The following is a 26,817-nucleotide window of genomic DNA, read 5'->3' as shown; positions in this document are numbered from 1 at the left end:
ACTGTCTACACTTTTTCATTTGGTTTGCTTCTGTCATTCTCATTATGGATTAGTGGCCATGGTCAATCAGCTATTGTTTACGTCCAACCTCAAGTGCTGCGATCAATTAAGGGGAAAGTTATGACATCATAACTCAGGCAAAACCTGACTCGCTGATGAAGGTATATAAAGTAGAGCAGCGATGTCTCGGTTAGGCCATAAGCTAGAGAAATGTGAACAAGACTATTGGAAAGGCAGATTCTGAACTTTACCCCATTGAATGCCATACTCTAATTCAAAGGAATTGTGTCATTCTGTGCGAGGAGTGTCACCCCACACAGACTTCCAATCTGCGCCTTGTAAGGCATGGAAGTGCCCGACGCAGGCCTGTCATGGTCTGAGTCGATGTTCCCTCCCCTCCCTACTCGGTGATTAGAGTATTGGAATTGTACTAGCTAACACTGTACTACAGTAGTGAATAGGAATAATGCATGGCCTGGGCCTGGAAAAACACAATTTCTTCAGTTCTGATTTCTCATGACATGCCAGATATAAAAGTGTCACATTGCTTTTCAGCAACTGTAATGATCTTCGAGCAAAGTCTAAGAGAATAGTAGGTTAGCAAGAAATGAGGTGATTATGTAACTATTATAGTCAATTATGAGCCACTGAGGATCAAATGCTTATAATAAGTAATTCATTTCTTAAATTAAGCCTCAGCTGCCCCCCCTTGTTACCAAGCATCTGCCCCCCCCACCCTCTTTATCTTTATCACCTCCTTAGAAGCTCCCACCACAGCTGGGAGGGGGAAGGACGCTATCACCCACTTGGGAACCACTGATTTAGAATGTAGAACAGTATATCATAGTATAGGCCCTTCAGCCCACAATGCTGTGCTGATCTTTTAAACTACTACTTTAAAGATTAATCTAATCCTAGCCTCCTGCATCGTCCTCAATGTTTTTCTCATCCATGTGACAGTGTTAGAGTTTCTTAAACGTCCCTAATGTATCTGCCTCTGCCACTACCCTATCAGGCTGTTCCATGCCTGGTCTATCCCTTCAGCGAGTTGCTTGGTGGAGAAACTCAAGGAGCTGGACATTGCAGATTGTGCTGCTGCCTGCATCAGAGAGGCATCGGAGGCATTGGAGGCATCAGCCTGTGAAGGATGTGTGCAGTTCAACAGCGAGCGATCATCTTAGTTGCTTTTCTTGTGATTGCAAGACCCTGTTGGACATTGTTGATGTGGAATGCTGCCAGTCCGATTCACTGATTTATTGGCGGATCAAGCTGTGTGGCCCTGTTCAAAGTGAGGACTAGGCCTCAAGCTGTAGTGTCGCCTGTTTACAGCCACCCAGGAGAGAGACACCAGAGTTGGTGCACTCCATTGGAGGTCGAATGGAGCGGCATCCAAGGTGGAGTTGGTGCTGCTCACCAGTGTTCGCTTGGCAGAAGACCAGCTGTATTGTGTTCAACTGCAGATTTCTGAAACATTCATGGACTCAGGGTCCTGGACTATATTTTTTCTGAGGCTGTATTTAACTGCTGCCCTCTACCGCCACTCTGCTCCGTCTAGCGGAATTAGTCCTTACTCTTAATAATTTCTCCTTTTGCTCCTCCCATTTCCTCCAAACTAAAGGTGTAGTTATGGGCACCCGTATGGGTCCCAGCTATGCCTGCTTTTTTGTTGGGTTTGTGGAACAATCTATGTTCCGTGCCTATTCTGGTATCTGTCCCCCACTTTTCCTTCGCTACATCGACGACTGCATTGGCGCTGCTTCCTGCACGCATGCAGAACTCGTTGACTTTATTAACTTTGCCTCCAACTTTCACCCTGCCCTCAAGTTTACCTGGTCCATTTCCGACACCTCCCTCCCCTTTCTAGATCTTTCTGTCTCTGTCTCTGGAGACAGCTTATCCACTGATGTCTACTATAAGCCTACTGACTCTCACAGCTATCTGGACTATTCCTCTTCTCACCCTGTCTCTTGCAAAAACGCCATCCCCTTCTCGCAATTCCTCCGTCTCCGCCGCATCTGCTCTCAGGATGAGGCTTTTCATTCTAGGACGAGGGAGATGTCTTCATTTTTTAAAGAAAGGGGCTTCCCTTCCTCCACTATCAACTCTGCTCTTAAACGCATCTCCCCCATTTCACGTACATCTGCTGTCACTCCATCCTCCCACCACCCCACTAGGAATAGGGTTCCCCTGGTCCTCACCTACCACCCCACCAGCCTCCGGGTCCAACATATTATTCTCCGTAACTTCCGCCACCTGCAACGGGATCCCACCACTAAGCACATCTTTCCCTCCCCCCCTCTCTCTGCATTCCGCAGGGATCGCTCCCTACACAACTCCCTTGTCCATTCGTCCCCCCCATCCCTCCCCACTGATCTCCCTCCTGGCACTTATCCGTGTAAGCGGAACAAGTGCTACACATGCCCTTACACTTCCTCCCTTACCACCATTCAGGGCCCCAAACAGTCCTTCCAGGTGAGGCATCACTTTACCTGTGAGTCGACTGGGGTGATATACTGCGTCCGGTGCTCCCGATGTGGCCTTTTATATATTGGTGAGACCCGACGCAGACTGGGAGACCGCTTTGCTGAACATCTACGCTCTGTCCGCCAGAGAAAGCAGGATCTCCCAGTGGCCACACATTTTAATTCCACATCCCATTCCCATTCTGACATGTCTATCCACGGCCTCCTCTACTGTAAAGACGAAGCCACACTCAGGTTGGAGGAACAACACCTTATATTCCGTCTGGGTAGCCTCCAACCTGATGGCATGAACATTGACTTCTCTAACTTCCGCTAGGCCCCACCTCCCCCTCGTACCCCAGCTGTTACTCATTTTTATGCACACATTCTTTATCTCACTCTCCTTTTTCTCCCTCTGTCCCTCTGAATATACCTCTTGCCCATCCTCTGGGTCACCCCCCCCCCTTGTCTTTCTTCCCGGACCTCCTGTCCCATGATCCTCTCGTATCCCCTTTTGCCTATCACCTGTCCAGCTCTCGGCTCTATCCCTCCCCCTCCTGTCTTCTCCTATCATTTTCATCTCCCCCTCCCCCTCCAGCTTTCAAATCCCTTACTCACTCTTCCTTCAGTTAGTCCTGACGAAGGGTCTCGGCCTGAAACGTCGACTGCGCCTCTTCCTATAGATGCTGCCTGGCCTGCTGCGTTCACCAGCAACTTTGATGTGTGTTGCTGTCTTATGTGCTAGCTATCTTATCTGTACTCTACGTGCCTTGTGTGACTGTTGGTACTGTATTTTGCCCCTCGTCCCTGGAATAACGTTGACTCATTTAGCTCTATTCAAGGGTATTCATTTATGGTTGAATGACAATTAAACGTAAACTTGAAGTCCCTGAGTAACATTGCCTGAACATTAACAGGTTGAGGTGATGTGCGAGCTGCATGCTTATGTATTATAATAAAACAAGCAGTTGTATAGAGTAGTATCTGAAGATTACCTTCCTTCAGCTCTGCCCTTTTATCCATCCTCCATATTCAAGCCCCACTGGCTCTTCTTTGAGATGTCTGGTGCCTAGGCTCTGCAATTTCCTTTACAAACTTCCCAATTTCTTTTGCCTTTCAAGGTCCTCTGAGAATCCTATCTCTGATCAATGCCTTGGTCATCTTTAAGATGTCTTCTCCATGACCAGGTCTCAATCTTTCTTATTCTGCTTCTCTCCATGCATCCTCTGATTTTTAAAATATTAAGAAGTGTTTTATGAAATTGAATAGTCAAGGCCTACTCCTTTTTAACTTCCCAATTTTATTTACTACTTTTAATAAAGGAGATGAACTGTGTCGTTATTCTTGGAAAGGCTTCAGTACTTTCCAAGGGCTTATCTGTGCTCCACATTGGTTTATTGAAAAGGTTTTTCATCTGTTTCATAGTGGAAAGCTTTGCAACTATCTTTACTTATGCCTGCAGATGCAATTTCCCAAGGTTTTCATGAAATAATATTGAGAAGTATAGCCAATTTGCCCCTTCCTTGAACTTGAATAATTTGTGTAGCCAATATTTATTTCTCAGTCCTGTGCACCCAAGCTGGCCAGCCTCCAACTCCCTCGGTAGCCTAATATATGAAAGGGATTTGTAATTATTAGTGACTTCAAAAAAGCTCAACTTATGCCGTTGCAATTTGACCACGGTGTCAGTATGTCAGTTGTTAAATTTAATGAATAAAAATTTAATGTGTTTTCTGTAAACAAGAATCTTGTGTGCTGTCAAGTACATATTACATTCCACAGTGCCATCTAAACATATAGTTTTGAACGTGTACTGATTTGAGGAGTGTGACTGTCAAGTTATTAAAAAAAGCTGTAAAAAGAGAAATCAGTTTACCTAACAAAATTAAGAAAAAGTTTTTTTTTGTAAAAGACTTTTTTTTTGCAATTGAAAACTACATGGAATTCTAGATAACACAGTAATAAAGGTGACTGATATTTGTTTCTTATTCTGAGCTCGGAACTAGGTTGATAATTCTAACAAATGCATTTAGTTTGAGGTGTTAAATGAAATATAATTGATTTCCTCCATTTTCAGAAAAAATATATAGTAAAGCAACAATAAAGTCTGCTTTCCCAATGTTTGGCATTTAGCTCACTGTGCCCTAGTTCCCATACAAATGCTTTAGGTCTCCATTTATCATGATCCTTTAAACCTGCCTGGTTTATACTCAAAAGCTTGGAATACTATCTGTAATATCAGGGGTGGTGGGGGGGGAGAATTATTCAAAGTGTTTGAGGGTATTATCAGGTAATATTACCAGGTGAAGATGGCGAGTGTGTATCGCGAGGCTCAGTGTCTTACCAGATTTCGAAAAATAGTGTTAATTTATCAGCAAACAACAGGAATTCTGCAGATGCTGGAAATTCAAGCAACATACATCAAAGTTGCTGGTGAACGCACCATTCAGGGCCCCAAACAGTCCTTCCAGGTGAGGCTTCACTTCACCTGTGAGTCGACTGGGGTGATATACTGCGTCCGGTGCTCCCGATGTGGCCTTTTATATATTGGTGAGACCCGACGCAGACTGGGAGACCGCTTTGCTGAACATCTACGCTCTGTCCGCCAGAGAAAGCAGGATCTCCCAGTGGCCACACATTTTAATTCCACATCCCATTTCCATTCTGACATGTCTATCCACGGCCTCCTCTACTGTAAAGATGAAGCCACACTCAGGTTGGAGGAACAACACCTTATATTCCGTCTGGGTAGCCTCCAACCCGATGGCATGAACATTGACTTCTCTAACTTCCGCTAGGCCCCACCTCCCCCTCGTACCCCAGCTGTTACTCATTTTTATGCACACATTCTTTCTCTCACTCTCCTTTTTCTCCCTCTGTCCCTCTGAATATACCTCTTGCCCATCCTCTGGGTCACCCCCCCGTCTTTCTCCCGAGGCCTCCTGTCCCATGATCCTCTCGTATCCCCTTTTGCCTATCACCTGTCCAGCTCTCGGCTCTATCCCTCCCCCTCCTGTCTTCTCCTATCATTTTGCATCTCCCCCTCCCCCTCCAGCTTTCAAATCCCTTACTCACTCTTCCTTCAGTTAGTCCTGACGAAGGGTCTCGGCCTGAAACGTCGACTGTACCTCTTCCTAGAGATGCTGCTTGGCCTGCTGCGTTCACCAGCAACTTTGATGTATGTTAATTTATCAGCGCCTTTACTTCCTGAGAAAGCTAAAGAAATTTGACCTGTCCCCCAAAACCCTCACTAATTTTTATAGATGCACCATAGAAAGCATTTTTCTAGGGTGCATTGCAACCTGGTACGGAAGTTGTCCTGTCCAAGACCAGAAGAAGCAGCAGAAGATCGTGAACACCATGTAGCACATTACACAAACCAATTGTCTGTCCTTGGACTCACTTTACACCGCACGCTGTCGGAGCAGCGCTGCCAGGATAATCAAGGACACGACACACCCAGCCAACACACTTTTCGTCCCTCTTCCCTCCGAGAGAAGGCTCAGGAGCTTGAAGACTCATATGGCCAGATTTGGGAACAGCTTATTTCCAACTGTGATAAGACTGCTGAATGGATCCCGACCTGGATCCGGGCCGTACCCTCCAAATATCCAGACCTGCCTCTCGGTTTTTTTGCACTACCTTACTTTCCATTTTCTATTTATGATTTATAATTTAAATTTTTAATATTTACTATCGATTTGTACTCCAGGGAGCGCGAAGCGCAGAATCAAATATCGCTGTGATGATTGTACGCTCTAGTATCAATTGTTTAGCGACAATAAAGTATAAAGTTATCTGCTTGTTTGCTGCGTGTTCGCTTGATTCGGCTATGCGAACTACACTTACAGCAAACAGTCACTTTTGGTCATTAACTACCGATGCACCAACACAGTTTTGGACTATCCATTCAACTTCGACCAAGTACCTTCGGAGTTAGTAAGGACACTGCGGACCTGCATTCAACTCACTTCAACCGGAAGGGCCCGGCGCTGGTGTCGAGACTGTAAACATAGGTGGGGGAAGTGTGGAGGTTTGCGTGCTAGGCTAAGGCTAAATCCACACCGGCCAGCGCTACCCAGCATCTTCCTCGCCAATGTTCGGTCTCTGACGAACAAGCTGGACTAACTAAGGACTTGGACCCTCACACAAAGTAGGTTTATGGATTGCAACGTCATGTTTTTTTACGGAGACGTGGCTAAACAGTGATGTCCCAAAGAACGTGGTGGAACTGGAAGGGCGCACGGTCTTCAGGGCTGACGGAACTGCAACAACGACAGGTAAAAGTAAGGGAGGTGGTTTATGCATCTACATGAATCGATCATGGTGTACTAACTCCACCATTGCTGACACTTATTGCTCTGCTGATCTGGAATACCTGATTATTAAGTGCAGACCTTTTTATCAACCACGAGAGTTTACATGCATCATTGCTGTCGCAGTTTATGTTCCACCGGATGCTAATGCTAAAGTAGCCATGAAAGACCTCAGTGCCGCTATTAGCAAGCTGCAGACATTGCATCCAGACTGAGCCTTTATTATCGCTGGGGACTTTAATCATTGTAACCTACGTACTGTACTTCCAAGGTTTTACCAAAATGTATCATGCACCACAGGGGGAAATAAAACCTTAGATCATGTCTACACAAATGTGGCTGATGCATACAAAGCCACTACCCTCCCCCACCTGGGACAGTCCGACCATCTTTCATTGTTTCTGCTTCCCAAATATAGCCTGTAGCCCGGTCATTAAACATGTAAAACCCACAATGAAGGCTATTAAGATCTGGCTGGAGGGTGCTGACTGGGCTCTTCAGCACCAATTCCAGCACACAGACAGGAGTGTGTTTGCTGCCCATGCCACCAGAGACTCTCAGATTAACATTGATTTATATACCAACTCTGTCCTTGAGCACATCAACAAGTGTGTAGATAGAGTGACATCACACAAACAAATAAAAGTTTTCCCCAATCAGAAACCATGGATGAACAGAGAAGTTCGCCTCCTGCTCAAAGCCAGAGATTCAGCCTTCAGGTGTGGAGACCGGGAGGCTTACAGCTCAGCCAGGGCAAACCTGAGGAGGGGAGTCTCTCAAACTACACACATATACAAACAGAGAATCGAGGAGCATTTCAGTTCCTCGGCCCCCCGGCGCACGTGGCATGGCATACTGGTCATTACAGACTTCTAACCATCTGGTACTGTGCCCCCTTCCAGCTCTGCTTCCCTCCCTGATGAGCTCGATTACTTCTATGCTTGCTTTGACCGAGAGAACAAGGAGGTCACCCTCAAAGCGGATCTCCCACCTGGTGAACTGTCTCTCTCACTTTCCACCTCCAATGTTTGTGCCACCCTGAGCAGGGTGAATGTACGGAAGGCAGCTGGTCCAGATGGAATACCTGGCCGTGTGCTCAGAGTCTGTGCAGGGCAGTTGGCCGGGGTCTTCACGGACATTTTTAATCCGTCCCTGGCCCTGGCAGTTGTCCCCACAGGCTTTAAGATCGCCACCATCGTACCAGTGTGGAAGCATTCCACTGCCACGGGCCTCAATGACTTCCACCCAGTTGCACTCACCCCCATCATTGCAAAGTGCTTTGAGAGACTGGTTCTATTACATCTGAAATCCTGTCTGCCCACTACCCTGGACCCCCTTCAATTTGCCTATCGCACCAACAGGTCAACAGAGGACGCCATCTCCACAGTACTTCACTCTGCCCTGACCCACCTGGACAGCCCCAACTCTTATGTCAGAATGCTGTTCGTTGACTTTCGTTCGGCATTCAATACTGTGATCCCCTCCAAGCTGATCGCCAAACTTCGCCAGCTTGGTATCAGCTCATCCCTCTGCAATTGGACCTTGGACTTTCTGTCTAATAAACCCCAATCAGTTAAGTTAGACAACCTCTCCTCCTCCACTCTCACCCTGATCACCGGCGTGCCTCAAGGCTGTGTGCTGAGCCCTCTTCTGTACTCCCTTTTCACCTATGACTATGTTCCTGTACATGGTTCTAACTCCATAATCAAGTTCGCAGAGGACATCACGGTGGTTGGCTTGATCAGAGGGGATGACGAGACGGCCTACAGGGACGAGGTCCAGCACTTGGCCGCGTGGTGTGCCGACAACAACCTGGCCCTTAACACCTATAAGACCAAGGAGATCATTGTGGACTTCAGGCATGCTAGGAACCACACTCACGTCCCCATCTACATCAATGGAGCTGTAGTGGAGCGTGTATCAAGCTTCAGATTCATTGGTGTCCACATTTCCGAGGATCTCACCCGGTCCCTGAACTCCTCCATCCTGTTCAACATGGCACAACAGCGTCTTTATTTCCTGCAGAACATCAAGAAAGCGCACCTCTGTCCCAGGATACTGACAGACTTTTACCGCTGTACCACTGAGAGCATACTCACCAACTGCATCTCAGTGTGGTATGGCAATTGTCCTGTATTGGATTGCAAAGCACTCCAGCGTGTGGTGAAAATGGCCCAGCGGATTATTGGCACCCAATTGCCCACCATTGAGAACATCTACCGTAAATGCTGCCTGGGCAGGGCGAAAAGCGTTATCAAGGATGCATCTCACCCTCACCATGGACTTTTTACTCTCGTCCCATCTGCTAGGTACTACAGGAGCCTCCGCTCCCGCACCAGCAGGCACAGGAAGAGCTTCTTCCCTGAGGCTGTGACCCTGCTGAACCGCACATCGCAGCGCTAAGCAGTATTGCACCCATATTGTACTGTGTCAGTACTTCTATATTTGTGTGCTGTAGCACTTACTTTTTATTCGCAGTTGTTTTGTAAATAACACTATTCTTTGCATTTCTGGTTAGATGCTAACTGTATTTCATTGGCTTGTATCTGTACTTGGCACAATGATAATAAAGTTGAATCTAATCTAATCTCTGATAAATCTGTCATTCCACCACCATCAAGGGTTCTGACAAGATGTTAATCTGCACCCTTAAGTGGCAATGTCAGTGTAGTACTATTAGGGTGGCTTGGTAGCGTAGTGGTTAGCACAACACTTTACAGAACCAGCGACCTGGGATCAATTCACACCACTGCCTGTAAGGAACTTGTACGTTCTCCCCATAACCGTGTGGGTTTCCTGTGCGTGCTCTGGGTTCCTCCCACAGAAAGACAGTGCAGTTCAGTGGTTCCATTTAATATCTGAGAATGTATACAGTCTACAACCTGAAATTCTTACTCTCCACAGACATCCATGAAATAGAAGAAAACCCCAAAGAATGAATGACAAGAAAAATGTGAGAACCCCAAAGACACCCCCACACCCTCCCACAAACAGGTAGCAGCAAGCATCAACCCACACCTTATCCCCCCTCCTCCCAACTTATTCCAGCAGGAAATATCAGCGCCCACCGCCCACCAAGCAAGTAAGAGTAAGCCCCCAAAAATCCCATGATCTGCAGTCCAAAAAAACTACAGTCCATAACCCAGCACTTCAACACAACATGCCGCTGGTTGTCTCTCTCAACTAACAAGGGACAGAGAGGTGTCACCCTTTCCACAATGAGCGGGAGACCCAACAGATTGCTGTTTCCATGCAACAATCTGAAGCAATGTTTATTTGAGTTCACTGGACTGGAGAACCAGCAGACTCTTTCCTCCTCCCCCCCCCCCACCCCCCACCCCATCCCCATTGGGAAAGAGAGTTAATTAGGTTAATAGGTCATTGTAAATTGTTCCGGGATTAGGCTAGGATTAAATGGGGGGATTGCAGGGGGAGAGGCCTATTCTGCACTAAATCTCAATAAAATAACAGAAGATAAATTAGAGAAATTATTCCAATAGTGGTGCAGTAGTGTAGCGGTTAAAGTAATACTTCACAGCGCTTGCGACCAGTGATCAATGATTGGGGTTTAGTCTGTGCTGCTGTCTGTAAGGAGTTTTACCTTCTCCCTGTGACCACGTGGATTCCCCCCCGGCTGCTGCGTTTTCCAACCACATTCCAGATACATGCAGCTGAAGGTTTGTAAGTTCTGGGCAGGCTATTTTGGCACTGGAAGCATGGCGACGCTGGTGGACTTCGGACTGTTGCTTGTTGATGCAAGCAATAAATTTCATGGTAGTCTTCAATGCTTCAATGCTTTGTACTTGTGACAAATAAATCTAATCTTCTATCTCTTTATTCTATTTCGGAGATTAATTTGCATTTATAGAGAGCCTAAAGGAAGATCAAGCTCTGCCACCAAGAATTAGTGCATTGTGATGGCACAGATGTGACCTTTGTTGTTGTTAGCACTTTGCATCACATTTCATTCTCATGCAGCATAATTCTTCAACCCAACTATGTCCATGCTGACTATCAAGTTCCCATCTGTACTGACTCCATTTGCCCAACAGTTCAGATACTTATCCAGCTAGGTAAATGTTGAGAGCATTCACCCTCCACCCTCAGGCAATGTATTCCAGATTCCATTCAGTCTGTTGGTGAAAGCATGCTTTCTCCATCTCCCCTCCTCTAAATTGCTTACCCTATGCCTCTGCTTTCAGACACCTCTGCTGTCATTCAGCCGGTGTTGGGGAGATGGGACAAGGGTTTAATTTTGTAGGACTTAGGCATGGCTGGGGTGATAGAGCTGTCAGTGGTAGAATAAGGAATGCATAGCCATTGTTAGAACATAAGATATAGGAGCAGAATTAGACCATTTGGCCCATTGAGTCTGCTCCACCATTTCATCATGGCTGATCCAATTTTCCTCTCAGCCCCAATCTCTTGCCTTCTCCCCATATCCCTTCATGCCCTGACCAATCAAGAATCTATCAATATATGTAAAGACTTAAATATATGTAAAGACTTGGCCTTCAGTAATGCTTGTGGCAAAGAATTCCATGATTCCCCACCCTCTGGTTGAAGAAGTTCCTCCTCATCTCCATCCTAAAAGGACACCTCTCTATTCTGAGGCTGTGTCCACTGGTCTTGGACTCTTCCACCGTAGGAAATATCTACTCCACGTCCACTCTATCAAGGCCTTTCACCATGTGATAGGTTTCAATGAGGTCATCCCTCATTCATCTGAATTCTTGTGAATACAGGCGCAGTGCCATCGGACACTCTTCCTATGACAAACCATTCAATCCTGGAGATATTTTTGTGGACCTCCTTTGAACTCTGTCCAGTTTCAGCATGTCCTTTCTAAGATAAGTGGGCCCAAACTTCACAATAGTCCAAATGAGGACTCACTAACGCTTCATTATGTTTCAACATTCCATCCCTGCTTTTGTATTCTAGACCCCTTGCATTTGCCTTCCTCACCACAGACTCAAGCTGCAAATTAACCTCCAGGGAATACTGCACAAGGACTCTCAAGTCCTTTTGTGTTCAGTTTTTTTTGTATTTTTCTCTATTTAGAAAAAAGTTAACCCTTTCATTTCTTTTACCAAAGTGCATGACCGTACACTTCCTGACACTTTATTCCAGCCTTTCTCAACCTTGGAGGAAGCCTTGAAAAAATTTTCAGGTCTCAGGGAATCCCTGTGTAAAAATGGTTATATAGAAAGCTCACAGTACGTTAACGTGACCAGTAAGTTCCATATATAATAATCCAAAAATACTTGTCAATGCTCTTTTGGGTAGTGAATGAATTTTTAGCTGAAGTTTCTTTTTAAAAAACACAGATAGTTAAGCTTAGCATATCTTTCTTGAAATTATTCTCTTCCTTTTTCATAAATTTTAAAAACTCATAATTTTTCAATTCTGGGTCGAACTTGAGATAAGCGCACGTGGATTTCACCTTTAACTGAAATAAGATGATTTCTGTCCTTGCCCCTGATGCTTGTTAAGCAAGAAAAAGCTTGCTCACACATGTAAGAAGTTGAAAACTGCAGCAAAATGTTCATTGCTTTCATATGAAGGGCAGGATGCTCTTCCTTCACAGAAATCCAGAATTTGTCCAGGGGCAGGTCAGTAAATCTCATCTTGAGTGCATAACCAGAGTGTAGGTCACAAAGTTATTCTTCTTCTCTCAATGTCAAGGTCTCAGACTGAGCAGAAGATTCAGAGAAAGGGTCACTCACCCAGTCTCACACTTGTTTTGAAAAGGAGGAAAAATACTGTTCAATTTTGTTTTGCAGTTCTTCCAGGTAGTTTTCAATAAGACTCGAGACTTTCTATTATCCTTTCTCACTCTCAAGCCCAAGCAACAGTGGAAGCATTTTCAGACTTGCTTTTGCAAAATGATTTTTCCAAAGGTTCAGTTTTCTTTTAAATCCAAGAATCTTGTTACTTGAAGTCTTACAGACTTGTTCAACTGGTTCGTATGACGGAAAATGTCTGTTAAGTAGGCTAGTTTCTGCAGCCATTCTTCATTTTCATAGCACTTAGCAAAATCTAGCCTACTATTTTTTTTAAAAGTACTCCTGCAATTCATCTTTCAGCATGAACTCCCTGTTGAGAACCCTTCCTCTGCTAAGCGACCGGAGTTTCAGTGATTCTTGAAAGATCATTACTAATGCTTCTGCGGCGCCTCAGAACTATGGGGTGTACACCATCTGCTCCAGGTGACTTACTTAGTTTCAGACCTTTCAGTTTCCCAAGAGCCTTCTCTCTAGTTATGGTAACTTCACAGACTTCATGCCCCCTGACACCTGGACTTCCACCATAATGCTCGTGTCTTCCACAGTGAAGACTAATACAAAATATTTATTCAGTTCATTTGCTATTTCGTTGTCCCCCACTACTGCCTCTCCAGAATTGTTTTCCAGCTGTCCAATATCCACACTCATCTCTGTTTAACACTATGCATTTGAAGGAACTTTTGCTGTCCTCTGTAATATTATTGACAAGCTTACTTTTGTATTCCATCTTTACCTTAATTACTTTTCTATTTGCCTTCTGTTGGTTTTTAAAAGCTTCCCAATTCTCTAACTTCCTACTAATCTTTGCTCTATTAAATGCCTTTTCTTTGGCTTTTATGTTGGCTTCGACTTCTCTTGTTGTCCATGGTTCTGTTGTCTTTGGGATACTCCCGCTTTGGGATATATATATCCGGTGCCTTTCAAATTGCTTCTAGAAATTCCAGCCTTTGCTGCTCTGCCATCATCCTTGCCAGTGTCATTTTCCAATCAATTCTGGCCATCTCCTGTCTCATGCCTCTGTACTTCCCTTTGTTGTAGGGTTTGAGTAAGGATTAGAATCATGGGCCATGCCAGAACAGTTGATAGATAGTGACAGGATTGAGCAGGGGCATTGGGTAGTGGGGGAAGTGAGAATTGAGATTACATAGCATTTTTGGTTGGGTTTTAGATTGAAGTTGGTTGTATTGGCATTGTTGAAGATGTGAAAGGGAATGAACTGAGGATGTAGTGGTGTTATGGAATGCATAATGATTGAAGATGCAATGTCATTCATTGGGTTTAAAGGGACAAAATCTTCAAGGTTAAAGACATACTTAAGAGTATAGTGATAGAGGGAGATATAGGGATCAGGGATGTATCTGCATTATAGGAGTGGTGAGAAATTGAGAATCCAAACATTTGTTATTGAGGTTTGAGGAAGATGACCAGACATCAGGCATGGGGAAGCAGCAGTAATCAGAAGTCAGTTGATCAGAAACAAATCATGGAGTTGGGAGGAATGGGAATTGTGCAGGTCATGGTTCAGAGCTGTCTAGAAATGAAGTGCAGTGGGAATGGGAATATGGGACAAGGATTTGTTGAGCTATTTCCATTACATGGAACATAGTACATGGTACAGCGCAGTACGGGCCCTTTGGCCCACAATGTTGTGCAACTTACATAAACACTGCACAATTAACCTAACCCTTCTCTCCTTCACATCCCATAATTCTCTGTTTCTTATATCCATGTGTCTATCCAAGAGTCTCTTAAATGTTCCTGTTGTATCAGTTTCTACTACCACCCCCTGCAGTGTATTCCAGGCACCTACTACTTTGCGTTTAGAAAGCACCGCCTTCGGGCATCTCTAAATTTCTCTCCACTCACATTAAACATGTCCTATGGTATTAGCCATTGCTGCTTTGGGAAATTGTTGCTGGCTGTCTACCGTACTATACCTCTCATTATCTTATACACCTCAGTCAAGTCATCTTTAAATGAATGAATGAAATTTATTTCGGTTAGTACAAATATAACAAAAAGCATCATTTACAACGATGATTTCATAGGACAAAATTACAACAAAAAAACATAGATATTCTTTAAAACAGACTGAAAGCGTGTAGGCTGAAGCTACAGCTTATTACGCCTACCCCTCTTACTTATACAACAACATATTTGGTGTCAATCATCACATCAAAACAAAAAATTTCATAATCTTTTAACACAAAATCCAATTCCAAGTATCATTTATTTACATTACATCCATTCATTTTAAATCATGTATTTTATATTTGTTCATTAAATTATTTTAAAATAATTTTTTAAACTTGTTATGTGTTTTTAAATTCTCACTACAACTGTTCCATAGATTCACCCCCTGACTGAAATACAATGATTTTTTTTTACATTTGTTCTTATCCTTTGTTTTTGAAATATACATGTTTCTCTCAAATCATGTTGACTTTCTCTCATTTTAAACAACCTTTGGATACTTTGTGGTAGCTATCATGTCAACCTTTCCTCATAAAACACTGTTCTGTAATCAAGGCAGCAACCTGGTTAATTTCCTCCACAACCTTTCTGAAGCTTCCATGTTCTTCCTATAAGGAGATGACTGGAAATAAACTCTACAAATGTAGTCTAACTAGAGTTTTATAAAACTGCAGCATAACCTCACGGGCTCTTGAACTCAGTCCTCCAACTTATGAAGGTCAGCACACCATACATATTAACCACCCTACCAATCTGTGCAGCACCTTCGAGGGATCTACTGACTTAAACCCCCAAGACCCTACTCTTCCTCCATATTACTACGAATCCTGTGATTAACTTTTCACTCTGCCTTCAAGTTTGAACTTCTAAAGTGTATCACTTAACACTTTTCCGGATTGAACTCTGTCTGCCACTTCTCTGCCCAACGCTGCATCCTGTCTATATCCCATTTTTGCCTCCAACAACATTCTTCACTCTGCATAACACCACCAGCCCTGATGTCATCTGTATTCTTAATAACCCACGCTCCCGGTTTCTCGTCCAGATCATTTATAAGAATCATTTACCCAATTTCCCTCGGGATCAATAAAGTATATCTATCTATCTATCTATCTAAAAGTAGGGGTCCCTGCGGAACATCGTTAGTCACCGACCTCCAGGCAAAGCCAATTTTCACCTTTTGTGGTCAAGCCAATTCCAAATCCATGCAGCCAAGTTTCCATGGGTCTCATGCCTCATGACTTTCTGGGTCCATCTACTATTGGGAATCTTGTCAGATGCTTTACTAAAATTCACATACACTGCATCCACTGCTCTGCATTATTAATTTATTTTGTCACTTCAAAAAAGTCAGTTAGGGTCATGATGCACGAGCTATCCCTCACAAATCCATGCTGACCATCCCTAAAAGTCTATGCTTCTCCAAACGCTCCAAAAACCTATCCCAAAGAATTGTCTCCATTAGTTTGTGCCAACTGATGTAAGAGATACTAGTCCATAATTCCCACTATAATCCCTATTACCTTTCATGAACACAGAACAATGTTTGCCAGCCTCTAATCCCCTGTACTACAACAGGAAAATAAGGATCATTGTCAATGATCCTTGCATCAACGACCCAGCAATTTCTTCTTCGCTTCCTGTAGTAACCTGGGGTGTATCCTGTATGACCCCCAAGGACTGAACTTTTCTAATATTCTTCAAAAATGACATTATTTCCTTTTTCTTAACTGCAGTATGCTCAGCACATTAGCCTGTTCTGCACAGACCTCACATCATCAAAGTTCCTCTCCCTTGTAAACACTGAAGAAAAGTATTCAATAAAGACATCCCCTACCTCTTCTGCCTCCAGGCATATATTTCCTCCTTTATCCCTGGGTAGTCTTACCTTCACTCTTGCCATCCGCTTGTTGAATGTTTGGGGTTTTCCTTAATTCTACTCACCAAGGCCTTCTTCTAGCTCTCTTAAGTCACTTCTTAAGCTCCTTCCTGTTCACCTTATAATTCTCTGGAGCCCTGCCAAAATTTTGCTTAAACCTTCCGTATGCTTCCTCTTTCTCTTGACTAAAATGATCGACCTCTCTTGTCAACCATGGTTCCTTCTCAATACCACCCTTTCCTTGTCAACCGTGGTTCCTTCTCTATATCACCCTTTCCTTGTCTCAGTGGGCATACCTGTTCAGAACCCCATGCAAGTGGTCCCTAAACAACCTCCATGTGTTGTGCATTTGCTTGAGTACATCTGCTCCCAAGTTCCTGACTTAACCCAGTGACGGGGGAATTCATGTGTTGTACATACTTGTCATTAATGCATGCATTTGATATGAATTGATGTGACAAATCCAGTGAAATGACCACTGTACCTCTTTTCTGACTGCACAAGAACTTTTGGCCCTGTTGACTAAAAAAAACTATGGAGAATCTTTATCAAGTTTGACTATCCTCAAATTTAATTCCTTTGCACATCTGGTACATGGTGGAATACAGGCCAATGTATCTCTGTATCTGTGTGCTAATGGAAAGTAAGTGACAAGTCATTGTTGATTCCATCACTGAGCTTTACAAGAAAATGTCCTCCATACTAGCATCTGGAGGACAATGGACTACCAATCTGTGTGCTCATGACCAAGGAAACTGACTCCATCATAAACAGTGGGAGGAGCGCTCTTCTCTTCAAGGACCACCTCTGATAGTTTCTTCCAGCGTCAGATGTTAGAGCCCATGGAACTGGAGTGGAAGTGATATCCTGTGAGATTGCGGAAAACAAACAAAAATTTAATATCTATATATTTCATAACTGGCAGGTTACTGAAAAGATTCTGCTGTTCCTACTGAGCTGAAAGTAAGCATGTCATTATGAAATTAGTAACGCCAAGTTATTACTGCAGGAAGAATATATTGCCCTTAGCACAGTGCACTAGAAATTCACCAGACTTATACTAGGTCTTGAGACTAGGCTGTATAAATATAGGTGAATTCCCTAGGAGCTCAATATGATCAAGATGCTTAAGTAATAACAGTATTTGAGCTGTATAGTCAAATAAATCTGTATACTCCATTGGATAAGTTTCTGAACAAGAGAATTTGAGTCCTTAGATTTGGCTACCATTGAAGCTTCCAACAGTAATTTTTAAAGAAAAAAAGTAACATCAGTAAACTTGCGAAGTATTAATGAATTGACCTTTCAGCAACTATTTAATTTTTAAGTAGTTGGACGATGGAATTTCGAATGGAAGGTTTTTGCTTCTGATACATCAGTGTCCCAACGTTCTACCACCAATAAGCAGTGGGATTGGAGATTACATATTTGGAAAAGTAATTTTTTAAAATGGTTTATTTCTCTTAGTGTAGCCTTCACACTGATAGTTCGTCATGTTTTATTGTAACTAGAGCTTCAGCTTCTTTTATTATGTTGATGTTCATGGATATCATAATTTTTAACAAAATTATATATATATTGACTCAGATTTTCTATAAAATATTCTGTACATTTCTTCTACCATTAGCAGTGTTTACATTTGTTAATGCTTTACAGTCCATGTATTTTTGGTTCCTAGTATATTTTTATTTGTTTAAACAAGCGACTTTAAGTAAATGAACTTTACACAACAGCCTTTTCCCATAGGTACTTTGCAGTGTGACATCTCACTTGTTTGCCTCATGCAGCGAGTACTCCTGGATGTTGCGATCTGTTAACTGCCAACACCATTGGAAGACCAAATTTCGGGCAATCTGCAGGGTCTCGTTTCTGAGTCGATGGTTGTCAAGCATCATTTGATGTCTTGGGTTTATGTGCTAAGCTGTTGAGTTTGTTGAGTGAACCAAGATGTACATCCTCTGTACACCTTTTATTCAAAGGCACTCGTTCAAAGCAGCCTCTGTGTGACAGAATGGCCCACAATTGGAATAGTCCTACAGACTTAATTTTAGAATACCAATGATTTTAATCTGGCTTAAAGAGTCCAGCTCCTTTAATTTAATTAGTTCCTATGTGATCTTGTAATTTCTTCACACTTGTCACACAGCATTACATAATAATTGTTACAAACATCTCAGTTTGTAAAAGTGATCTAGTCTTAATTTGAAGCAGATTAATTCAAAATGTGTTTAAGTTGAAATTGTGCAGAAACAGAATACTGACATATTTTATATTATTGTATTGGATAATTTGAAGTTTATTTGGAATATGAAAGAGCTATGATTTAACAAGAGTAGCCTGTGCACTAAAGATAGCCTTTTGGTGTCTGGACTTTGCTGATTAAATTTACTCTACAGTACCAATCTGTAATTGGTATAATTTTCAAGTTATATAAAAGGATAACCAGCTGTCTCCTGTATCTTATTTTATATTGTACCACTAAGAATTTCTTATTACAGCAGTAATGTTTCCTGATCAGTGGGACAAAAAAAACCTTTATTATGCTTTAACTTTCAAGTCAGTAAATTCTGACTTCCAAAGTGATAAACAGAATTTTATTTTGGGCTTATTTGTGGCCAGTCACTCAGCTGTGTTACTCACAGCTGCAATAACCATGTAGGCTGCCCTATGACTGCTCTGCATCATGTTATGCTCTACCTCTAGTCTACCCTGATGCTCTATTAATGAATATATTGGGTTTGTGACATTTAAAACCAGTTGAAATGGGCTTTATTAAAAAGTATCTTTCAAAAATATATTTATCTCATAAATTAAACCATTAGTATTACTTATAAATAACAAGCCTCTAGGATTTAGTTTTCCCATCTGGATTGGCAATGCCTTCAAATACACGGGGGCACATTGGCTTTGCTAACTATGGCAAAATTTTGAAGGATCTGATACAATGAGTACCCTTCAATTTAGTTCAGGAACAGTCTCTGGACTCTGTGGCAAATAAGAGGTCAAATACAAGGCTCAAAGTAAATTTATTATCCAACTACATACTGTATATCTCACTATATGCTACCCTGAGATTCCCTTTTTTTTTTGAGGGCATTTACGGTAAATACAAAGAAACAATAAAGTCAATGAAAATTTCCCCACAAGAAGACAATGTGCACAAAACAACCAATGTATAACAGGCAAAAACAATAAATAAATACACAATAAATATTGAGGACAAGATGAACAGTCCTCGAAATTAAGTCCATAGGCTATAGGAACAGTTCATTGGGGTGAGTGAAGTTATTCCCGTCTGGTTCAAGAGCTTGACGGTTGAAGGGTAATAACTGCTCTTGAACCTGGTGATGTGGTTCTTGAAGTTCCTGTACCACTTCCCTGATGACAGCAGTGAGAAGAGCGTGGATGGTGGGGGTCCTTAACGATTGATGCTACTTCCTATGAAGTGTTCCTTGAAGATGTGCTCAGTGGTAGGGTAAATTTATCTGTGATAGGCTGGGCTGTATCCATTACTTTTTGTAGGGTTTTCTGTTCAAGAGCACTGGTGTTTCTCTGCCAGGTCACAATACAACCAGTCAGTATACTCACACAACACACACAAAAGTTGCTGGTGAACGCAGCAGGCCAGGCAGCATCTCTAGGACGAGGTGCAGTCGACGTTTCAGGCTGAGACCCTTCTTCAGTTAGTCCTGACGAAGGGTCTCGACCTGAAACGTTGACTGCACCTCTTCCTAGAGATGCTGCCTGGCCTGCTGCGTTCACCAGCAACTTTTATGTGTGTTGCTTGAATTTCCAGCATCTGCAGAATTCCTGTTGTTTGCAGTCAGTATACTATCCACTGTACATCTGTAGAATTTGACCTTGAGTACATTTTTGACACACGGCAATCTGTCAAAAATGTATTGATTTTTTACAATGTAGAAAGCTTGGCAACACTCCATGGAATGATTTGCTAAAATCCACAAATGTGACCTATTATCTTAAAATAAATTGTCCAATAGTTCTGTCAATGAATTTTTGCCAATAATCTGCATGCAAAGCTTTGTTTGTGAAATAAGGATTCTGTAGTTTTTTAGCTCAAATTTATTGCAGCATGGTTTATTGTTGGCATGCAAGCTTGTTTAAAGGGAGATAAAAATGTATCAGCTGTTTTAAATGGGTGAGCCCTTTATTTTAAATAGCGACCCTATTCTAGATTCTCCGATGAAATAAAGCATTCCTTGTCTTGCCAGTTAAACTGCGATAAATTGATTACAGTAATTAAAAAGTAACAATTGAAGATATAAATTCTTTAAAGTTATTAACAATAGCTAAAAAGGATTACCTGCAACTTAGCTCTCTTATCCAATTGACGAAACTGCTCTATTGTATGTGGATGCTTGGGGTCCCATAGTTTCCAGTGACCTACCAGTTAAAACCATGATCACAGTTGCACATCAGAGGAGCCTTGTTTCATTCCATCGTAAAATGGAATGTTCTGAAGTTTGATTTGATCTTGCGACTTATATAATGTTGTAATGAATGTCATGAAATTGCCCAAGGGGATAGTGGGTATTGAGTGCTCACCATTGAATTTGGGTTGTTTTGTGGATGTTATGACAAAAAACAAGTTTTAACCTTGCTCTCTAATTCTTGCAGTTCCTCGATTCCTTACTGTTCTCAAATGTCGGAGAATAGGTTCTGATACTGCCTGTTGTAGCCAGTGCTGAACTGATATCGTTTGAGATGTGTCGTTAATTCTGCTATTCAATTTTATAAATTAAATTCTTAACTAAGTGTTTTCCTATAACAGTTACACTAATTCAGTGGAGGTCGGATTCATTATAGACCTTTCAAAGAGAAGTGGAAATTTCATGGAAGTACTGCTGCCTCAAATGTCACAGGACACTAAATGTTATTGGCTTTTGTTGCTTGTATGCAGCACAGTTGTTGCTTTGCTTTGCTCTTCAAGTAATTTATGCTAATGAAAAAGAAAATCTGCAGATGCTGGAATTCCCAGCAACACACACAAATTGCTGGAGGAACTCAGCAGGCCAGGCAGCATCTATGGAAAAGAGTAAACCCTCAACATTTCAGTCTTGGCCTGAAATGACTCCTACGCCTCTTACCTGTTAGTATTAGCAAGAAGAGGGAGACTTGAAAAGACAGCGCTGAGCATCTGTTCGTTTGCTGCTTGCACCTTTGACGATTTTCATCTTGTTCGACCCTTTAATTGGCACGGACTAACGGAGCTGACCACTGGTTTTCATCTTCTATCAGGCCTCTACGCAGCATTCACCCCCAGAGATGGCCACACCAGCCATACCTGCACTCTCGAGTGTCTAATTCACCAAGTCTCCCAGGAGATCACAAAAACGCCAGATAGTTTAGTCAGTTCAAAAGAACATCTTTAAAAGGGAAATTGCAGACAGCAGTGATCGCAACTCGGATGAAGAACTACATCTCGAGTACCTAGTAGTTTTGTGAGCTGTCTGCAAAACGTCGCTGTTGGTTGTTGGCACCCTTTTGTCACTGAAAGCTCAACCACTCTGTTCATTTGAAATGGAGACCGATAGATGACTAAATATTAAGGATTCAAAGGATGTGGAATTAGTGCAGGAAAGTGGCATTGAAGTAGATCAGCCATGATTTTGATTAATGGCAGAGCAGATGCAAAGGGCCAGCTGGCTTTTGTCACTTCCTGTTTCTTATGCACTGATGGAAATTACTGACATATTCAAATGTGTACTTGCATCCTTCTTACAGAATATTGGAAATAATTTAATTTCCTGCATGTAACATTTGAGCTTAAACATTTTAAGATCTACGCTGGTTGCAAAATCTATACTAACATAACTGTTGGTAATTGATGCCAGGGAAATTTATTGTATTAATAGGCAGGGATATTGAAACTTGTGTTTTCAGTCTTTTGTAAACAGTGTATTGAAAGTAGATATTAACACAAGGTTTAGTCCGGAATTTGTTCCGAAGTTGGGTATGCCTAATCAGAACAATCTTGGTTGTTTTCATAAACAATTCTCAGTCTGAAATGCTTTTCCTGTTCATAAGAATGTAAGAAGTAGGAGCAGGAGTAGGCCATCTGACCCATCAAGCCTGCTCTGCCATTCAATAAGATCCTGACTGATCTGACCATGGACTCATCTCCACCTACCTGCCTTTTCCCCATATCCCTTAATTCCCCTACTATGTAAAAGTCTACCAAACCCTGTCTTAAATATATTTACTGAGGTAGCCTCCACTGCTTTACAGAATTCCACAGATTCACCACTCTTTGGGAAAAGCAGTTCCTCCTCATCTCTGTTCTAAATTTACTCACCTGAATCACGAGGCTATGTCCCCTAGTTCTAGTCTCACTTACCAGTGGAAACAACTTTCCTTCCTCCATCTTATCTATCCCTTTCATAATTTTATGTTTCCATAAGATCTCCTCTCATCCTTCTGAGTTCCAGTGAGTACAGTTCCAGGTGACTCAATCTCTCCTCATAGTCTAACCCCGTCATCTCTGGAATCAACCTGGTGAACCTCCTCTGCACTGCCTCCAAAGGCAGTATATCCTTCCTCAAGTAAGGAGTGCAGTTTCATAAAATGCAAAACTTTGCCAAATTTATTTTAGTGGATAGGATGCGAACTGGTGCAATACATTTGTGGTAACATCAGGTGACCAATTTATTGTATTAGGGCAACTTTTACTGACAACCCCCAGAAGACTCAAAGTGTGCTTCCACAAGTTATCAGTTTGTTTTCAAATAAGATGTTCCTTATTTCAGTACCCTAAGAACTGGAAGGTTAGGAAAAGTGAAAAGATCCTGAACAAGCTCATGTTTTGTCAGTTTGACAGGGTTTTATCTCGATGTAGCTATAAGATTTAAATTCTTTCCAAGGATTCTGGGTTACCCAGAGGATAATGAGTAGTAGTAGTTTTATTCACAAAGAGACCGCAGTTGGCAACAGTACCACAATTGGCAGTGTAGTAGATGCTGAAGAAGGTTGTCTAAGGGTACAGTAGGATCTGGATCAACTGGGAATGTGAGCTGAGTAAGGATAGATGAAATTTAACTCGGACAAGTACAAAGTGATGCATTTTGAGAAGTTAATTGAGGAAAGGCCATGAAGTATTTTCATGAGGCATTGCTCTTGTTTCACTAAAGTTACCTCATGATATTCCAGATTAAATCAAGCAATAGTTGGCAGAGTTACAGATCTACGAAACTGCTGTTGAAAAACAATATAGGCATTGCTAATTAGCAATGTGCAAACTGTTTATGTGATACAGTTGGAATGTTTATATACATAAATATATTTATTGGTAGTGAATTTGCTGTAATGGTTTTTCAATTCCAAACATGGAGCATTTCCAGTCACTGAAATTTCCTGATTTGTGCTCCAATGCAAATAATGACTTATTCACAAAATTTGTTCCACCCTGCCAGGGTGCAATGATCACAAACCACACCCCTCTCTTCCCTACTGTCGTCATGTAGTCTTCCGAGACTGCAAAAAAATGAGAGTCACAAAAAAAGAAAAACTCTGGAAAACATCAATGCAAGTAAGTCCTCCATCTCTGGTGATGTTCAGGACTTCCTTCATCATGTCAGTAGCTTCCTCTCCTTTTTCACTACTGTCAGTCATTCAAGTCCCAGATGGAGATTCAGGAATTTGAACTCAGATGTAGAAGGATTCTTCATTACTGTTTTTCTAACAATTTTGTTGTTCCATTCAGGGTTATTAGCCCTGAGCTGAACCTCTGAACCTGGAGGATCGGTGGACCACTCTTAGGCTCCGTCCACACTACGCCGGATAATTTTGAAAACGCTGGTTTTGAGTAAAAATGACAGGCGTCCACACTAAGCGCTTTTCAAAATATCTCTGTCCACATTAGAATAGATATTTGGGCGAACCTCCTCCTACTGGGCATGTGCAGGACACACAGAAAACAAGTGAAGAGGAAATGGTATACTTGGTGCGCGTTTGTCAAGTTACAGAGTAGAAAAACTTAAAAGGTATTGCTCTTGGCTCTCGCGCAGGACGACTTAAAACTGAAAAAAAACACATACTGGAGCGTATGGAGGCAACCGACAGGGAGTTCACGGACAGTATGACCCGGCTGACGACGAACATTGAAAAACTGACTCTTTTGCATTAGTAAAGCACCTTGTTAAATGTATAAAACATGTCTCCATCAGTGTTATCTTGTATTTCCATACATAATGTTACATCAGGCTGTTACACATCTATTGTCAGAAAAGTACTTGCATAAGTCGGTAAACCACCTTCATACAAGCAAGGACTGAAAACAGGGCAAAGTGAGTAGACTTATTTATTCAGTAAGCTAGGGTCAATCTTTTGGCTTCAGATTCGTTGCCGTCTGTTCTGAAATTGTTAGGTTCTGCGAAGCGCAGAATCAAATATCGCTGTGATGACTGTATGTTCTAGTATCAATTGTTTGGCAACACTAAAGTAGTAGTAGTAATAATAATAAGAAGAAAACAATGAAATGCTGCGCTGCCGCCATCTGTTCTGGCACGTCATGACAACGGTTTTAAAAATCTCCGGTTACTCCACCCACACTGCAACGGGTATTAGGCGTTTTCAGATTTATTCACTCTGGAGACCGTTTCTGAAAATCTCCATTTTCGGGGGATGAAAACGCAGTTTTAGTGTGGACAGAGGGACAAAACGAAGAGAAAAAACTTCGTTTTCAAAATTATCCGGCATAGTGTGGACGTAGTCTTAGTCTGGCCTCCACCATTTGACCTGTTTGGCATGGGCGATCCTACCAAGAGCCGACTCATAAAGCAGTGACTCCAGTCAATATTGTTCTCTTAGTCATTGAGGCACATGTCTCCAACTTCAAGGTTGCAGTCCTATTAACTTCACTCCATCTGCCAAATTGCTGCCCAGTCGTTTAGCTTGTCTGGTACGCCTTGAAGTCTCTTTGCCTCCTTATCGTTACTCACATTCACTTAATTTTCATGTCATTGGCAAACTTTCCCAGTATTATCTAGTAACAGTTACTTGCCTAATTGTGATTGATAAGTTTGTGGCCTAAGGTAGAAGGAGTCAATTTTAGAAAACCTAGCACATTTATTTTTCAACATAGTCCCCTCCTACATGTACACACTTAGTCCAGCGGTTCTGAAGCATACGGATCCCTTCTTTGTAGAAGTGGTCCACAGCAGGGGTGATTGATAAGTTTGTGGCCTAGGGTAGAATGAGATGAGTCATTAACTTTAAACTTTCTGTATTATCACTCAAAGAGTTGACCTGCATGTGCATGTAACGATAGCATCTTGGACCTTCAGGTGGTCCACAGCAGGGGTGATTGATAACTTCGTGGCCCAAGGTAGAAAGAATGAGTTATATAGCTCTTGTTACATGCACGTGCAGTTCAACTCTGAGTGAAAATGCAGAAAATTTGAAGTTTCTGCTCATCTCCTTCTACCTTAGGCCACAAACTTAAACAATCGCCCCTGCTGTGGACCACTTTCTGGAGGTCCAAGATGCCGACTTCTACAAAGAAGGGATCCATATGCTCCACGACCATTGGACTAAGTGTGTAAATGTAGGAAAAATAAATGTGCCAGGTTTTCTAAAATTGACTCCTCTTACTGTAGGCCGTGAACTTATCAATCACCCTCGTTCTGCTTGGTGATGCCGTTTGGTTTTACCAGGGCCACCATGTTCCCAGTCTTGTCAACCCTGACACAAACATGGACCAAATTTCAGAGGTAGAGTGAGTCATGGTCATAGTCATACTTTATTGATCCGGGGGGGAAATTGGTTTTCGTTACAGTTGCACCGTAAATAATAAATAGTAATAGAACCATAAATAGTTAAATAGTAATATGTAAATTATGCCAGTAAATTATGAAATAAGTCCAGGACCAGCCTATTGGCTCAGGGTGTCTGACTCTCCAAGGGAGGAGTTGTAAAGCATTTGACATCAAGGCAGCATTTGACCAAGTGTGTTATTGAAGAATGTAATAAAATAACAGGCATTACAAGAGAAAAACAATCCAATCATTGAAGACATGGTTGACTGGTCTAAAAGATGACGCTCTGTGATCTTGGACAATTTGGCGATCTCGATCTGAAATTAGCTTAATGATTCAATCCATAGAGTATTTGCAGAATATTTTGTGATTTGAAAATAGGATATGTGATTATTAAAAGTTTGCAGAGGACAAGAGGGTCCCAGGATAGTGAAGAGAGTAGTAATTTGCCACAGAAGGAGATTGATCAGTTGGTGAAATGGCAAAAGTGAAATGCAAGTGGAATTTAATCCAGAAAAGTATGAGGTGTTACATGTAGGGCAGATGAATTAGGCAAGGAAATATACAGTAGGATTATACAAAATATGGAGAAACGAGAGGTATCCTAATGTACGTTATTAATCTTGT

The 26,817-nt window shown here is 42.2% G+C and overlaps 1 protein-coding gene across 3 annotated transcripts in view; it reads left to right on the top strand.

Moving 5' to 3' along the window:
* naf1 (nuclear assembly factor 1 homolog (S. cerevisiae)) overlaps positions 1–26,817 on the top strand; it is a 227,405-nt gene that overhangs the window by 48,196 nt on the left and 152,392 nt on the right. The gene's annotated exons all lie outside the window — the stretch shown is intronic.

This window comes from Mobula hypostoma, chromosome 4, assembly GCF_963921235.1.
Source record: "Mobula hypostoma chromosome 4, sMobHyp1.1, whole genome shotgun sequence".
NCBI classification, from domain to species: domain Eukaryota; kingdom Metazoa; phylum Chordata; class Chondrichthyes; order Myliobatiformes; family Myliobatidae; genus Mobula; species Mobula hypostoma.
Note: the sequence above shows the minus strand (reverse complement) of the source record. Positions and strands in the feature narration are given on the sequence as shown.